Consider the following 18,878-nt stretch of genomic DNA (forward strand, 5'->3'; position numbering starts at 1 on the left):
ATTTACACCGGAAACATTCACATTTTGACAAGCAGAAAATGTGTCTTGACTTATTCGAGAAAACGGCGAGGATCCAAAACCTGAATCTACAGTATTTGCGAGATCGTGTCGTGTCATTTCGGCTTCCTGAGGCGAGCTATTGCCGACCGGTCGATCGATAATACTTCTCTCTTCACTAATTGTTTCACTGTCCACGCCATTGTTTGACGCCCGCTCCATTTCCCTGTGCACAGTTACCAAATTACTACTTTGAACATTAGTAAATTCATTACTCGGCGGCGCTGATAAGCTACGCTCGTCATCACTATTATTTCTCAGTTTAGTTTGGAGCCTAGTGTTACGTTTTTCACACGCCATTATTGTCACAGTATTTCACACGACAACACAGAAAAACACAATTTGAAGATCAAAAATAAGAGAATACATTAACATAGCACTGAAAATAATATCTAGTTTATTGCAATTGCAGCTGCGAAATACTTGGTGCAAATCTACATGCATGCCACAACTGTTTTACTATACAACAATGAAAGACTGCAACTACAAAGGAAATTCTCTCTACAATTACGCGCTAGCAATAAACAAAAGCTACACTAAATACACAAACTACAAGAAAAAATCAGAAGATTCCAGTGAGGTATCCTAGGCTAAGGGTCGACATATGAAACGTCCCCTTTGAACAATTTATACAGGACTGACCTTAAACTGACACACAATATTTTGTTAGCGCAACGTAATCTGACTTTCAAAAATCTCTACAAAAGAATGGCCCTGACTAACATTAAACTATACCTTTCACAAATCACTTACCTCACAAAAATCTTCGCTGCTCAAGCTACTGCAATACAGCGAGCGCCACTACTGCCAGCTAAATAAAAGATTCAAACTACTGAAGGCACTAACTACTGATAGGGATAGTTAGCAAATGAAAGATATTAATAGAGAACAAACAATGTATTTACCTTGATATCATCATAAGCCATAATATATATATATATATATATCAGTTCATGACAAATTACAAATCTCCGCCATCTCTCTCCCCACATCCACCACTGCTGGCGGCTCACCTCCAACTGCGCAACGCTACGCGCTGTTCACAGCCAGCTGCCTAACACTACAATGGCGAGTATTACAACAATGCAAAGCAGCCACAGACTGCACACAGCACAGCCAGTGATTTTCATACAGAGGTGGCGTTACCAATAAGAAATCCTAAACAGCCTACTTACATAAGAACCTCAACAGCCTACTTACATAAAGATAACATAAACAGCCTACTTACATAGAGAAAACATAAACAGCCTACTTACAACTGGTCTTGCAATAGGTATGTGTTCTGTTGCGGGACAGAGTAATAAGGCTTCCAAGTTATAAAATGTTTAACGGAGTTCACTCACCTTGACGTAAGACAGGCTGTTTAAGTCACGTTTAGTGTCGGACCACGAAGCACAGTGATGCAGGACAGACGGGCAGCTCAGTCTGCAACTCTGTAGTAGCTGAGTGAGGGAGAAACACACGCAGCGGGAGAGAAGGACAGTGACTAACCAAAATGACACAAATGCTCGTTCGCACGGCGGAATGCCGCAAGAAGCAATAGCCACGGCTACGGAAAACACTCATAGACCAATGTAACTAGCTGCTAAGAGAAAATTAAAGAAATGGTAGTAGAATAACGAGGCCAAATGCTGCCTTCGCTAGTAAACCGCACGTCACGGACTACGGAGAGCACTTTAAATACTATAGCCCCAGCTCCAAGTAGAAGAGAACGGTTCAGGTCAATGGCAACGATGGAGTCCGTGTCGACGACATTCCGCTCCATAACCATGTTGTTGTAAGTCTTGTCTCAGGTCAACCACCGCAGTACCAGCCAGCCGTGGAGTGCCACAGAGCTGAACTCCACTGACGAATTTCATGCTGTGTCACACCAACCACTACTGATGGGAGAGCTGATGAACTATCAGCACCAGGACAGTACCAGGTACTATACTCTCTGAGTGCGGGGCGGGAGACGACGACCAGGACGGCAGTACAGGGTTCAACCCCTGCAGCCTACACCACACCGCGGAAGGGGTGGTCCAGGGAAGGAGAGGCACCGAGAGGGATTGCGTACACTCCCTCAGCCGGTAACAGCTATCCATGCCGTACCAGGCTCGGCTAACAAGGGAACCTCCCTATCGCACCCCCCTCAGATTTAGTTATAAGTTGGCACAGTGAATAGGCCTTGAAAAACTGATCAATCGAGAAAACAGGAAGAAGTTGTGTGGAACTATGAAAAAATAAGCATACGCAAGATAGGCAACATCAAGGACAGTGCGAGCTCAGGAGCGCCGTGGTCCCGTGGTTAGCGTGAGCAGCTGCGGCAAGAAAGGTCCTTGGGTCTAGTCGTCCCTCGAGTGAAAAATTTTATTTTTTATATTCAGACAATTATTGTCTGGCCGTGCGTCCGTCCGATGCGAGGTAACTGCGAGGTAGTATGGGGATGCTACACCTAAGCAAACCTCGAAACACACGACGTCAATCGACTACAGCGTACGGAAGAGAGAGTATTCCTGCTAACGAGGCTGCCTGGCTGGCAGTTGACTGTTCGCTACTTTGGACGAGAGTGCATTAAATACGTGAGATGTATTCCGTGGGCAATGTGAATCCGGAAAATATAACTCGCGACTTCAATAACGAGGTCAATGAATATTTTCCGAATTGTAAGGAATCGAAAAGTTTCTTAAGGGATCGAACGATTGTCGAACATTTGTATGATTATTCCCTACATTTGTTGATAAACAGTACGTGTAGTGATGACGATACCTTGCTGACTGCTGCGGTGCTGTAAGTACCGGATGATGAGATTGTTGGCGATCCGTACGAAGAACACGAAGAGGAAAAACTGCGATTTCAATCTGATGGTACTTTTTGGGTTACATGAAGGAAATGCTCCAATACAGGTTACTGTCCAAACCAATTAAAAGACGCAAATATAGATTATGGAGTGAAGTAACAAATAAATTTAAGAAATTTAAAGGAATGGAGGATAAAAGCATAATTAAATATTGCAAAGAAGTCGTGGAATGAGGTGGAACCCGAAGACAGAAGTTCAGTGAACTAGAATACCATGTATACCGACAATGTATTAAAGCCAGAAATTAATTAAGTGCAGTGCATGATACAGACCTACAGATTTGGGGATTGCATTACGCTAAACAAATCGGCCTGGACTTCGAGGCTTCATCTCATTGGCTTGTCAAGTTCAAAAGAAAATACAAACTTACGAGCAGGAAGATTATGAAATATGAATGCAAGAACTACGCAAATAAACAGGAAGAACTTTTAAAGTGTTCCAAGACGTTTGTTACAGAAACTAACGTCACATTCCAACAGTATGGAGACGCATATATTATCAACACAGATCAGTACGGTTTTAACTATGAAATGATATCGCCCCTCACGTTATCGTTTGTTGGAGAAGGTGACACGGAATGTACTGTAGACCATCTGCATGCCACATCACATACACTCCTGGAAATGGAAAAAAGAACGCATTGACACCGGTGTGTCAGACCCACCATACTTGCTCCGGACACTGCGAGAGGGCTGTACAAGCAATGATCACACGCACGGCACAGCGGACACACCAGGAACCGCGGTGTTGGCCGTCGAATGGCGCTAGCTGCGCAGCATTTGTGCACCGCCGCCGTCAGTGTCAGCCAGTTTGCCGTGGCATACGGAGCTCCATCGCAGTCTTTAACACTGGTAGCATGCCGCGACAGCGTGGACGTGAACCGTATTTGCAGTTGACGGACTTTGAGCGAGGGCGTATAGTGGGCATGCGGGAGGCCGGGTGGACGTACCGCCGAATTGCTCAACACGTGGGGCGTGAGGTCTCCACAGTACATCGATGTTGTCGCCAGTCGTCGGCAGAAGGTGCACGTGCCCGTCGACCTGGGACCGGACCGCAGCGACGCACGGATGCACGCCAAGACCGTAGGATCCTACGCAGTGCCGTAGGGGACCGCACCGCCACTTCCCAGCAAATTACGGACACTGTTGCTTCTGGGGTATCGGCGAGGACCATTCGCAACCGTCTCCATGAAGCTGGGCTACAGTCCCGCTCACCGTTAGGCCGTCTTCCGCTCACGCCCCAACATCATGCAGCCCGCCTCCAGTGGTGTCGCGACAGGCGTGAATGGAGGGACGAATGGAGACGTGTCGTCTTCAGCGATGAGAGTCACTTCTGCCTTGGTGCCAATGATGGTCGTATGCGTGTTTGGCGCCGTTCAGGTGAACGCCACAATCAGGACTGCATACGACCGAGGCACACAGGGCCAACACCCGGCATCATGGTGTGGGGAGCGATCTCCTTCACTGGCCGTACACCACTGGTGATCGTCGGGAGGACACTGAATAGTGCACGGTACATCCAAACCGTCATCGAACCCATCGTTCTACCATTCCTAGACCGGCAAGGGAACTTGCTGTTCCAACAGGACAATGCACGTCCGCATGTATCCCGTGCCACCCAACGTGCTCTAGAAGGTGTAAGTCAACTACCCTGGCCAGCAAGATCTCCGGATCTGTCCCCCATTGAGCATGTTTGGGACTGGATGAAGCGTCGTCTCACGCGGTCTGCACGTCCAGCACGAACGCTGGTCCAACTGAGGCGCCAGGTGGAAATGGCATGGCAAGCCGTTCCACAGGACTACATCCAGCATCTCTACGATCGTCTCCATGGGAGAATAGCAGCCTGCATTGCTGCGAAAGGTGGATATACACTGTACTAGTGCCGACATTTTGCATGCTCTGTTGCCTGTGTCTATGTGCCTGTGGTTCTGTCAGTGTGATCACGTGATGTATCTGACCCCAGGAATGTGTCAATAAAGTTTCCCCTTCCTGGGACAATGAATTCACGGTGTTCTTATTTCAATTTCCAGGAGTGTAGTTATACCATACAATATGTTCTGATCAAAGAAGGATTTCTTTTACCTACATTTTATTTATGTTTGCAGGAAAAAGTGGTGTATTAGGACCACAAGTTCAGCAACAGGTGAATAGGGTACTTGCGTAAACGCCGAATGTCATTATGAATTGCGGTGCGTTAGGAAAATTCGATAAAAGACTAGACAAAGACTTTAATGAACGTGTGATTGCTCCTTATGCGGACAATGATTTCACCTTACTCCTTGACAGCTATACAGGAAAGAAGGATCAGGCATTGTACAATTTTAATGTTGGAGTAGACGTGATTACCTTTCCTTCAGGTTGTACACTTCTTGTGCAACCGTTAGATGTGTTTGGTTTCGGCAAGTGAAATACTTTGTGAAGAGATTCTATGATTTTGTGAAGTTGCACAGGTACACAGAGCAATATTGTTTACGTGATCGTGTGTCAATTATCATTGTTGGGGCCCTCACACATAATCAACTTCACTCTCCAAAATTCCAGAATATCTTCAGATTTGCTTGGCCATATGCAGGATTTGACGGTCTACACACGGAAAAATTTGAAAAGTTAAAAACATAAGTTTTGACAGAGCACAGGGAAAACTGGGTGACTGTGAAACTGTTGCAGTCATTTATGTTTTCTTCACTTTTTTGGGAGTGATTATCACATCCACAAGAAAACCTAAATCGGGCAAGGTAGAAGAATCTTTTTACCCTTTCGCCAAGTGTACAAGTTAGGTGGGTCGACAACATATTCCTGTCATGTGACGCACACGCCGTCACCAGTGTCGTGTAGAATATATCAGACGTGTTTTCCTGTGGAGGAATCGGTTGCCCTATGACCTTGCGATCAGATCATTTCGGTTCCCATTGGAGAGGCACGTCCTTTCGCCTACTAATCGCACGGTTTTGCGGTGCGGTCGCAAAACACAGACACTAAACTTATTACAGTGAACAGACACGTCAATGAACGAACGGACAGAACATAACTTTGCGAAAATAAAGAAAGCAAACTTTTCACTTGAGGGAAGGGTTGAACGAAGGGCCTCTCGTTCCGCAGCTGCTCACGCTAACCACGGGACCACGGCGCTCCTGAGGTCACACTGTCTTTGATGTTGCTTATCTTGCACATGGACTACTCAGTTTGTATATTTTGCTTATTTTTTTCATAGTTCCACATTACTTCTTCCTGTTTCCTCGATTGATCTGTGTTCAGTTTTTCAAGGCCTATCCACTGTGACAACTTATAACTAAATCTGAGAGGGGGGGGGGGTTGCGATAGGGAGGTTCCCTTGTAAGCATCCGTATCAACGGAAGAGGAACGACGTGTCGCTAGAAAGCAGGCGCAAGGACTAGCGCAGCATCCGAAACCGAGAGTCTGCCACAACATTCGATTCACTGAATAATCATTTTTTCATAGTGCCTTGAGCGCTGCCAGACGATTCCTGACGTCGTGCAGAGGGTCATCTTCAAGGCTACTCCGTACTTCTACAGGTTATCAAACAGACGGAGAGATAAGTATCTTTCTTTCCTTCCTGTTAGAAAAATACACATGTTACAAACGATGTAACTGCTATACAGGTTACAGAATTTAAAAAAAAAAGGTGGAAATGGAACGTGGAACGAGTTGTGGTACGAGTGAGTACCCGAAAAAGAACGAGACTGAGACTGTAACGGGACCGGCAGCGAAAGTTCCGGGAACAAGTTGGCCTTGACAATAGCGAAGGATCAACAACCATTCCTTAGACCTGTTCCTCGGTCCTTCTGGAGCCTTTCACGAACCATTCCTTTATATTCATTCCTTCGTAAGCAATCCACTTCTAGCTGTTAAATGTCAGAATGCACGAAGTTTTTAATTTTCGCTGTCCTTTACCAGTCTTAAGGTATACAACCATTAATCAGTTTATGGTAGGCAGCAGGGAAGATGACGTCTCTATCATCCACCACTTCAAAGTCTTCCAAGCGAAGCTATTCACGAATGTGATGATAATTTTTTTCGCGACATCCTGCAGAACTATTCAAATATTCAACCACAAGCTGTAGCATATCTATGAGGAACTCTGAAAGAAGTGTATATCTCTCTAAGGTCAGGTGCACCTTCACAGCTATTTACAATTGCGATCTAAATTTTTTTCGCGATTTTCTACGAAAATATTCCAATTTTTTAATAAGAGAACTCTAGAAAGATAGCATGTCTACCAAGACCTCTAAAAAGGAAACGTGTGTTTATCGAAAGTCAGGTGCCTCCTTCTTAAGTGGTGACAATGTGTCCTCGTTGTTTCAGTTGTCTCATAAACAATTACCTGTAGGATAATAAGTATCACAGGGTTTTCTGAAGAGCTCTCGGGGAGCTAATCAGAATTTTGATCATATTTTTTCACAAAATAGCGAATAATGTTTTTACAATATCAAAATTTTCCCGAGTACCACTGTTGTGTTCGGAGACTTCCGCAGAACTATTCACATTTTGTATAGAGAACTTTAGAACAATGGCATAATTATCAAGGCATCTGAAGAAAACGTATATTTCTCGAAAGACATTGTAGTCATCTTTTGCAGTTGGCTAAACATGTAACTGAAACATGTCTCTCAGTGGGCAGGTGGCCTATTTATTCTGCTGAAACGGTAGTCTACAAACAGAAAACAATGATACGTGGCTTGAATGGGAGATCTGTAAATGTATTATACCCTCCAATCGTTATTCAGTTGAGAGATAGAAACTGTAAAATGACTCTGTGTTTCCTTATAGGGTTTATCGTGTCACTCCTAGATGTGAGGACAATCTCTGAATGTAGGTTGGAATCAGTTTATTTCCTCTCGAATCGTTATCGACGATTTCTACACCGATCATTTCACTTTGCTTTATCCTGCAAACATGATGTGGCATGATACAAACATAAACAGAACTGGTTATCACACACAGATGTAGCTTTTCCTCAGCTCTTAATGCAATCAGCAGAAGGATCGTAATTTACGGCAGGTGGCCTTCTAGCCAATATGTGTGTCTGGCAGCTTCATCAAGTGAGTAAACACGTACTAAATGTAACTAATCAAGGCCTGACCCGCAATCAATCACGTATGAATGGGGGGGGATATACAAGCCGCAGTGAGTTATTGTCAGAGCAGAGTCTGCCCAATTACCAGATCCGGAAAATTTATCAGTGCTTTCATTAAAAACCGTCGTTATTTGAAAACTGAGTTTGATTTCGTACTGCTCTTAATTAGCAGAATTATTGCAACGGTTATCCGCACGCGCTAGCACGCAAACGGAGCGCAAATGAGTATTACCGCGTAGCGTTTATGCGTCGACCATTTGTCGGAACAAATATTTTAGTTGCTCGAAATCATCCGTCGGCGGCGGGAACCTTTTCACGGTAATGATAATTTGTGCCGTACAGCGGCAGACAACTGCTGCTGCTATTCGATTTACATGAAATGACGCTTTCCGCAAACCGCTTCGCATAAGAGATGGGTGTGAATGAGATTTTCAATTATTATGGAATGCAATCGGCCGACACCAAATCTGTTCTGGTACATATTGATTCCATAATTTATGGAAACACAGTCCTACCCCCTGCATTGCGACTATAATGCACCCAGAAAGAAATCTGATATAGTTTCATAGAAAGTAGAATATCAGAAATTCCGAATACGAAATGTCCGCCAATATCATTAGACGAAAGAAATTATAAAGTTTCTTGAAAGATTAATCCTATGTAGCTGGACAACAAAATTGATAAAATAAAATAATATGAAAGGTAGAAGCAAGCTGTTTCACCATGGCTCCATAACGTCCCGAGACTGCGTAAATAGAATATGGTCCCTCCATCTCCCTCTCCACCCCCCCCTTCCCCCACTTGAACACCTTCACCACTTCTGTACAACTCATAGCACGATGTTATAATCATGTGACACCGTCAGGAAAGTTTTTCCTTCTAGAGCTGTTTAGTTAGCGTTTCGCATTCGCTTGGATACTAGGTACGATAAGAAATTGTTGACCATTCTAGTAAATTTCTGCTCTCCGCCGTTTAGTCGTTGGTTCGTAGTGATAACACCAACTCTCGTCACCCATGACGACTTTTTTCCATATAAGAACTGTATGTGTTTTGCACTTCCATCTGGTTGCGGCAGGCTTCTCCCCGTAGTTGATTTCGTTCGGGAGATATTGTCGTTAATTACAGCACTGACGTAGCCTACACGCCTTGGAACATGTGGACGGATGGTGTATGTAAGTCAGATTACACATACTGGGTGAAATAAAAAGGATCCATATGGAATAGTCAGAGATGTTACCATGAATTAGACGACTCAGCTGCTCTCATACACAGAACACATTTATTAAACATCGTATAGCGTGGAAGTAAAATATGATCGGTGCAATAAATGAGAAAGAGCGAGAAGTTGGGTGACATTGGTATGTAGTGATAGAAACCAAAGTTAAATGGTTCAAATGGCTCTGAGCACTATGGGACTCAACATCTTAGGTCATAAGTCCCCTGGAACTTAGAACTACTTAAACCTAACTAACCTAAGGACATCACACACACCCATGCCCGAGGCAGGATTCGAACCTGCGACCGTAGCAGTCCCGTGGTTCCGGACTGCAGCGCCAGAACCGCTGGACCACCGCAGCTGGCAAACCAAAGTTAAGAATTTAGTGAAGATGTAAAGCAAGCTGTGAGGATGCATTCCATAGGAGGTGGGTTTTACCGGTGAGAAGTATATGAGGAGATAACTTTTTGCTCAGTTCGCATCTCTCTTACTGTCGACAACTTGTCAGTCGAAGGGCGCCCATACCGGGTGGTGAGGACGGATCGCGCCAACTGACCGACCGCCCACCCTTCCCCCACTCCCCGCCGTAGCTCTCAGGGAAAGGTAAACATACAGCATACTAACGTCTTTCTATTTCGAGAAACTGACGATAAAAGTCAGTTTTAGCGAGACTCTTAACAGTGTTGGAAATTCGTGCATTATAGTCGCAATCTAAGGAATAGAACGGTGTTTCGTATTCCAAAATATATAAAGTGTTTCACATATCGCGGTTTATCTCCCCCCCCCCCCCCCCCACCACCACCACAGCCGCCTTCAGCCGCTAGAGAGCGCTGGGGACTGCGGTGTATAAAAGCGCTTCGCTAGCTGGATTCGTCATTTCCCGCACGGATCTCGAGCAGCATGCGACGTTTCACCAGTGCAGAGTTGGCCGATATGCATTACACATATGGGGCTGCGCAAGGACGTATATTAGCTGCTCAAATTATGTACAGGGAACTATTCCCGGGTAGGAAGCAGCCGGATCGCCGAACATTCGAGCCTCTTCATCTGGATTTACGGACGAGTAGAGAACAATTATTCGTCATGCTCGAGAGCTGTAGGATGTGCGGTGTGCGATGGGTGTGAGCCATCAAAGGGCTTAGAGGTCTGAATGCATCCGTATCATTTACAGAGAGTGCAAGCTGTGATCCTGACAATTATCTTCCACGTCTCAACCTCGCTCGTTGTTACCTAGGAGACTGCAGCTAATGAAACCTTCGCTGCAGATGTTTAAATTACTGATGAGTCTATCTTTATGTGGTTCTGAATGCTGAAGATTTATAATTATCACCTGTGCGCTCATGGCAACCCACTTGGCACAAGAGAACACACATATCAAGAAAGGTTTTCATTGATGTTTGTGTAGACATTGCGCACAAAGACTTAGTACCTAGTCTTTTAACTGGCCATAGAGGTCTTACGTGAACATTTGGGCGATGTTACTCTAGCTGTCTGCTGACAAATTTGGTTCCAGCACCATTGAGCCCCAGGAAACGCCGGAATCACCTGCATGTTGTCTACGGCCAATTCCCTGGTCCCCGCGTGCTCTTGACGTAACCTGCGTGAAGTTTTTTCTTGTGGGATCCTTTGAAGAGCCTGGTGTACCAGAGTTCCGTCACATCTGAAGAAGATCAAGATGATGGCGTGTCTGTTGCTACTGGACTTGTGATCAACATGCGTGACGTCTTTTCTAATGTACCCTGATCCATGCGCCGTCGCTGTGAATCATGTATAGCTGTTGCTGGCCGCTCTTTCGAGCACCTCTTGTAAACTATTATCAAATATTTGTTGTCATTTGTTTCTACATGCCTTTTCAATTTCCAGTGATTCATGCTGCTGTACAAGCTATCGCTTTAATGTTACCGCACACACACACACACACACACACACACACACACACACACACACACACACACACACAGTCCTATACGAAAGCTGATTATTTCGGCCCCTCTGCCTGCCTTTACATTTTTGCTTATAGTATACGACCGCCCTCAATATTCAAAGTAAATGCTTAACAGTGCTTTTCAGTATCTCAGGGACTTTGACAAACATTTTTACTAACGACGTGGAAGATAAAATATTAAAATCAGACGAAACCGTGATGTTAAAAATGTTCTACAATAAACTTTACGTAGATCACACAATTTTGCCTGTTGAGAGTACTAAAGAAGAAACTGCGAGAAAGATTAACGAATGCAACAAGAAGACTGACTTTACCATTGAGACTGAAACTGATGGCAGTTTACAATTCCTCTATTCGAATATTAGACGACAGAGATTTATGTTTGCATTTGAAGTTTATAGGAAGCAACGACAACCGATGTTATAATTTCTAGTGAATCACATCAAAGGGCTGACAAAGCGGCGGTTTTTCGGAGTTTGCTGCACAGGGCACTCAATGTACCAATGGGGATGTAGGGTAAAGAGAAAGAATAGAACGTCAATCGGATGATAGCGGTTAGCAATGACTATAATAGAGACATCATTAAGAGCTTACTGCGTAATACTAATAACAAAAGAAAGAAGGAATAAACTAAAGAAAAGTAATCTTGGTCAATGCCACGAAACGGGAGAGTCTGACAGTACATTTCGAACATTTCTAAGTTTAATGGTGTCGAAGTAGCATACCAGGCAATTTAATGACGTATTGGCTGAAACATGATGTTGATGACCAGATGAAGGAATATGAATGTCGGGACGGGGGTACACGAAATACAGTGGTCGTCCTGTGACGCAAAATGTACTGAGAAGTCAGGAAGAACTTTTCCCACAAAGCACACAGAGATGCTTTCACGCTGATGAATTATGACACTACAGCTGGAGCCAAACATGTGTACGAAACATGTCACCCTTTAAGGGGTATATAACACGCCATGGACATCCTGCGTATGGAAAAGAAAAGTATAAAACGTCGACTTGCTGCACGAATGAGTAATAGCCGTTCTTATGGTCCAAAAGAATGACAGGAGACTGAAAATTTTTGCAGATTTTAAGATTTATTTTAATGCGAATGAGTAGTTATAATAGTTTTTAATCTGTTGAAATAATAACCAGACGTTGAGAAAATAATATTTTGGAAAGTATAAACAAAAGCTGTCCATGGACAGTTGTTCCGCCGGTAGAGCTTTCACATCACTACCTTTGGGCACCAGAAGGAGTGTCAAGTCAATTCTCTTGATACCTGTCGCTGAGGTCGAGGATAAACACTGCTGCAAGTTTCCGCTATATGAAGTATGAGTATTTTATGTCAGATGATTACCCATAGTCCAATGTGTTTCATTTTACTCTATTTCATTTTATTTTATTTAATGAACGCCACCAACTAACTGTCAACAACCTGATGATAAATGCATTGGCATTTGCGGAACTGTATCAAGTGGCATTAAACTGATTGAGTGCAAATAGCTATTAAAGTGTAACAAGTGATACCTATTGATTGAAATATCAGATTAATTAATTGGCCAATATTATCAACTAAATTCAGATTAATTAATTGGCCAATAGTATATTTGCTTTGCAGTTAAAGTGATAATATCATTGATTAATCAGAAAAATTATAAAAGGGTAAGAGAACCAAATTCAAGCCCATTCTCTCTGTGAAATAGCATTATCGCTAATGAGGAAACTGAAAGTTTAGAACATCTTGTTTTTACATGTCGACTTAATTTTTCGTCGCTGGTTGTGAAACTATAAATTTATCTTTATTTTTCCTATATCGCTTGTCATACATTTTAGAATTTGTGTCCTTTATAATAGCATTACATTAGCATAGAATTTAGACACATTATATATTTGTGCATTAATATAAAATGATTAACCAACTTTCCTGTAGATCGTCCACCATAATAAGACAGCATTACTCGTTGCCTCGGGAGTGCCTGTGGTCCACAACACCGTGCTACAAGCGACAAATTGCGCCACTGCTCAGCAAGGAAACATTAACGGACCAGGGCCAGACGTCGGTACTACTACACTTATTACAGGCTAGATAAGGATAGCGACCTACGCTTGGACCCGCGAGACTGAGTTAATAGTGACAGTGACACATGCACTACTAAAATCCGATTACATTTTCAAGTATTCCGAAATTCGATAGTTGGACTCGAAAATGTACACCACTACCAGAAAATTCATGGCCTAAAAAGGATTTCTACAAACTACCGTTAAAAATTTACACAAAGACAAAATGGGTTAGTTGTTCAAAGCTGTGTCGTGACATAAAAATCAGATCATTTAAAAGTTTCATATATACAAACTCGGCTTGTCATATTTCTAACCCAGTCGTCCAGCTACTTATTCTTCTCACATTCTTACACGGAACCTCCGGACACCAACCACGTCGGCCCTCACGAAAACGAATTCCTCGCCGGCAAAATCCCTGATAGCTCTTCAGAATCTCACGCCCAAACACAGGAGATCACATCACTTGCAATTTCTTGTAAATTTCCCAACTAGCTGAGTATCCTCAACAAAAAAGTCGATTACTGCCTGCAGACAAAAAAAAAAAAAATGGTTCAAATGGCTCTGAGCACTATGGGACTTAACATCTATGGTCATCAGTCCCCTAGAACTTAGAACTACTTTAACCTAACTAACCTAAGGACATCACACAACACCCAGTCATCACGAGGCAAAGAAAATCCCTGACCCCGCCGGGAATCGAACCCGGGAACCCGGGCGTGGGAAGCGAGAACGCTACCGCACGACTACGAGCTGCGGACGCCTGCAGACATTAAACATGTGAAAATCCTCTACACATACTCTGGTAAGGCAAAACATTATGACCCCTGCCCACAGAGACGTTTGGATGCCACCTGGTGACGTTGCAGGCACGTGACGCGGACACGGCCGGGGATCACCCTAGCGAAGGTATGAGCTATAAATGGAGAAATCCATTACATATGCTACTTTGACAAAGGGCAGATTGTTATTACGCAGTGCCCGTGAATGGGTCTCCAGAAAACATCGAAGTTTGTCGAATGTTCGCTTGCTGCTATCGTCAGCATCAACGGAAAGAGGTAGGAGGTCAGTAAAACTACCTCTAGGAGCTAAATGGTCGGACGTCCACGATCTTCACAGACAGTGGTGTACTGAGGCTTTTCTGCTCGGTAAAGTAGAATAGGTGGCGGTCTGTGGCATCTCAACCCAAAGAGCACAGTGGTGGTGCACCCACAAGTGTTTCGGAGGACATCTTTCATCGTACTCAGTTGAACATATAGCTCCGCAGCAATCCACTCCTACTACGTTTTTACATGTTGAGCCAATGACATCGTCATTTACGACTGCGGTTTCAACCGTAGATCAATGGAAACCTGTCGGCTCTTTGGGTGAATCACATTTTTGATGCACTAAGCCAATGGTCGTCTCCACATCCGGCGACATACAGGTGAACGGCGACTCGAAACGTGTAGTGCGACGCAGATGCACCGTGGTGGGAGCATTATTATGCTACGGAACACATTCCCCAGCGCTTGCGTGCGGCCTGTGGTAGTAATCGAAGACATGCTGATAGCTGCAAACCACCTGCATCCCTTGATGCTTGATATCTGCTTCAGCAATATAATTGTCCGTGTCTCGGAACGACAACTGGGCTACAATAGTTTGAGGAGCATTGTCGTGAACTCACTCTGATGTGTCGGCAATCAAATTCCCCTGATATAAATCCTATGGAAATCCTCTCGATCGCTATAGGGTACTATCATCACGTCAGCAAATCAGCGTCCGGTTATTTGAACGAATTTCACGACCTTAGCCTATGCATCTAATTCTGCATGACTACATAACTTCACCGGCCGCGGTGGTCTAGCGGTTCTAGGCGCTCGTCCGGAGCCGCGCGACTGCTACGGTCGCTGGTTCGAATCCTGCCTCGGGCATGGATGTGTGTGAAGTCCTTAGATTAGTTAGGTTTAAGTAGTTCTAAATTCTAGGGGACTGGTGACCACAGATGTTAAGTCCCATAGTGCTCAGAGCCATTTGAACCATTTGAACTACATACCTTCACAAACCTCTCAACTAGCTGCTGGATGGCCCGTACGCAGACCCAGTGATGTATTTCGTTCCAAAAACGGCAAACACGGTATTAAACAGGTGCTCATAGTGTTTTGGCTTATCAGTGTAGCTAGTTCTTCAGAAGAGTCACAAATGGACTTTTTGAACACGGGAGAGCCTAGGCTCTGCGAGCCTTAAGTAACTCGTGAAACTGTTCAATCATTCAGCGAACCGTGTGTGAGTATTGGAACTATTGGGTTTCATTGCTCCTCCATTAGTGCTGCTCTGCTACATACAATATCCGGCCAGGATTTCTCACAGTTATAGATGAGATGCGATCAAATACACTACTGGCCATTAAAACTGCTACACCAAGAAGAAATGCAGATGATAAACGGGTATTAATTGGACAAATATATTATACTAGAACTGAAACGTGATTACATTTTCAAGCAATTTGGGTGCATAGATCCTGAGAAATCAGTCCCCAGAACAACGACATCTGGCCGTAATAACGGCCTTGATACGTTTGGGCATTGAGTCAAACAGAGCTTGGATGGTGTGTACAGGTACAGTTGCCCATGCAGCTTAACACGATACCACAGTTCAACAAGAGTAGTGACTGGCATATTGTGACGAGTCAGTTGCTCGGCCACCATTGACCAGACGTTTTCAATTGGTGAGAGATATGGAGAATGTGGTGGAAAGGGCAGCAGTCGAACATTTTCTGTATTCAGAAAGGCCCGTACAGGACCAGCAACATGCGGTCGTGCATGATCCTGCTGAAATGTAGGGTTTCGCAGGCATCGAATGAGGGGTCGTAACACATCTGAAATGTACGAGTAACGTCCACTGATCAAAGTGCCGTCAATGCAGACTAGAGGTGACCGAGACGTGTAACCAATGGCACCCCATACCATCACGCCGGTTGATACGACAGTATAGCGATCACGAATACACGCTTCCAACGTGGGTTCACCGTGATGTCGCCAAACACGGATGCGACCCTCATGATGTTGTAAGCAGAACCTGGATTCATCCGAAAAAATGACGTTTTGACGTTCGTGCACCCAGGTTCGTCGTAGAGTACACCATCGCAGGCGCTCCTGTCTGTGGCGCAGCGTCAAGTGTAACCGCAGCCATGGTCTTTGAGCTGATAGACCATGCTGCTGCTAACGTCGTCGAACTGTTCGTGCAGATGGTTGTTGTCTTGCAAACGTCCCCATCTGTTGACTCAGGGATCGAGACGTGGCTGCACGATCCGTTATAGCCATTCCGCATAAGATGTCTCTCATCTCGGCTGCTAGTGATACGAGGCCTTTGGAACCCATCACGGCGCTCCGTATTAGCCTACTGAACCCACCGATTCCATATTCTGCTAACAGTCATTGGATCTCGACCAACGCTAGCAGCAGCGTTGTGATACGATAAACCGCAATCGCGGTACGCTACAATCCGACCTTCATGAAAGTCGGAAAAGTGATGGTATGCATTTCTCCTCCTTTCACGAGGCACGACAACAATGTTTCACCAGGCAACGCCGGTCAACTGCTGTTTGTGTATCAGAAATCGGTTGGAAAATTTTCTCATGTCAGCACGTTGTAGGTGTCGCCACCGGCGCCAACCTTGTGTGAATGCTCTGAAAAGCCAATCAATTGCATATCACAGCATCTTCTTCCTGTCGGTTAAATTTCGCGTCTGTAGCACGTCATCTTTGTGATGTAGCAATTTTAATGGCCAGTACAGTACTTTCCTTGCGAAGGACCTACAGTACAGAATGGGTGTGGCGATCAGACAAATTCGCCGTTTGGATTTAGGCAATCATTCCACCGAAATACCAGGTTGAAGATATCCGTTTAGTAAAATATCGTATCCTGCTGCGTTAGCAGTCCGTAACTGCCGCCTGCACATCTTCCTCCGACAGGAATTTTACACACGTGAATTTCTTTTTTAAGGGACCGAAAGATTGAGAATCGCATGTGAAGAGATCAGAGCTATAGTGTGGCTGCTCGAGTGTATCCCACTTGAGATGGCGCAACTTCTGCGTTACAACATTTACGATATGGGTACTTGGTTATCATGAAACAGCAGCTGCACGTGTCACAGTTTTCTTGGACGTTTCGCCTTAATTTTACCCAATAATTTCTGCAGTGATACACAGTACCATTCTTTAGCAAAAGTGACACCAAGTCGCTTGAAATCAATAAGCAACCAGTAACCAAAGAGCAGGATGAGCATCGCGACCAATACGGGACGTGGCGCACCATTCCACAACGGCGATTTTCAACAGATACGCGGCCTCATCCACATTGTGTATTCGCCGATGTGTGTCTACCTGTGTTTGTTCTTCGGCAAGCAAGAAAAGAAAAACAGCACTTTGGGACTGCTTGGTAGTAACGTTGCCACCGTTCGAATTTTCATATATGTCGCACACACGTTTGAAAGACTCCATCGGCACACTAATCCCTTGCATAAATGTCGGTGGTTTCAATCCAGCATCCGACACGCTCTACGTTGTACAATCATTGAGGCAACGCCCTCAAACGGAAATCTTTTCATTGTCCCTTACACCACACATAATTACTAGCCGAACTAACGCCATTCGAAATTCTTAACCATTAATTAGGCCCAACCTACTCGGTTAGTTGTTCTATTATTCTTTAAACTCATGTTAGTTTTACGAGGACTAAGGGTGGAGTTTTGAGCTTTGACAACAAGCCTCACTGTACTGTTGTTACCACTCAACATCCATTAGATTAGATTAGATTAGATTAATACTAGTTCCATGGATCATGAATACGATATTTCGTAATGATGTGGAACGAGTCGAATTTTCCAATACATGACATAATTAGGTTAATTTAACAACATACTTAAGTTAATATAACAACTTTATTTTTTTGTGTTTATTTTAATTTTTTATTTTTTTATTTTTTTTAATATATTTTTTTCTTAATTTATATCTAAAAATTCCTCTATGGAGTAGAAGGAGTTGTCATTCAGAAATTCTTTTAATTTCTTCTTAAATACTTGTTGGTTATCTGTCAGACTTTTGATACTATTTGGTAAGTGACCAAAGACTTTAGTGCCAGTATAATTCACCCCTTTCTGTGCCAAAGTTAGATTTAATCTTGAATAGTGAAGATCGTCCTTTCTCCTAGTATTGTAGTTATGCACACTGCTATTACTTTTGAATTGGGTTTGGTTGTTAATAACAAATTTCATAAGAGAGTATATATACTGAGAAGCTACTGTGAATATCACTAGATCCTTAAATAAATGTCTGCAGGATAATCTTGGGTGGACACCAGCTATTATTCTGATTACACGCTTCTGTGCAATAAATACTTTATTCCTCAGTGATGAATTACCCCAAAATATGATGCCATATGAAAGCAATGAGTAAAAATAGGCGTAGTAAGCTAATTTACTAAGATGTTTATCACCAAAATTTGCAATGACCCTTATTGCATAAGTAGCTGAACTCAAACGTTTCAGAAGACCATCAATGTGTTTCTTCCAATTTAATCTCTCATCAATGGACATACCTAAAAATTTGGAATATTCTACCTTAGCTATATGCTTCTGATTAAGGTCTATATTTATTAATGGCGTCATGCCATTCACTGTATGGAACTGTAT

This window comes from Schistocerca piceifrons, chromosome 5 (genome assembly GCF_021461385.2).
Source record: "Schistocerca piceifrons isolate TAMUIC-IGC-003096 chromosome 5, iqSchPice1.1, whole genome shotgun sequence".
Classification (NCBI taxonomy): domain Eukaryota; kingdom Metazoa; phylum Arthropoda; class Insecta; order Orthoptera; family Acrididae; genus Schistocerca; species Schistocerca piceifrons.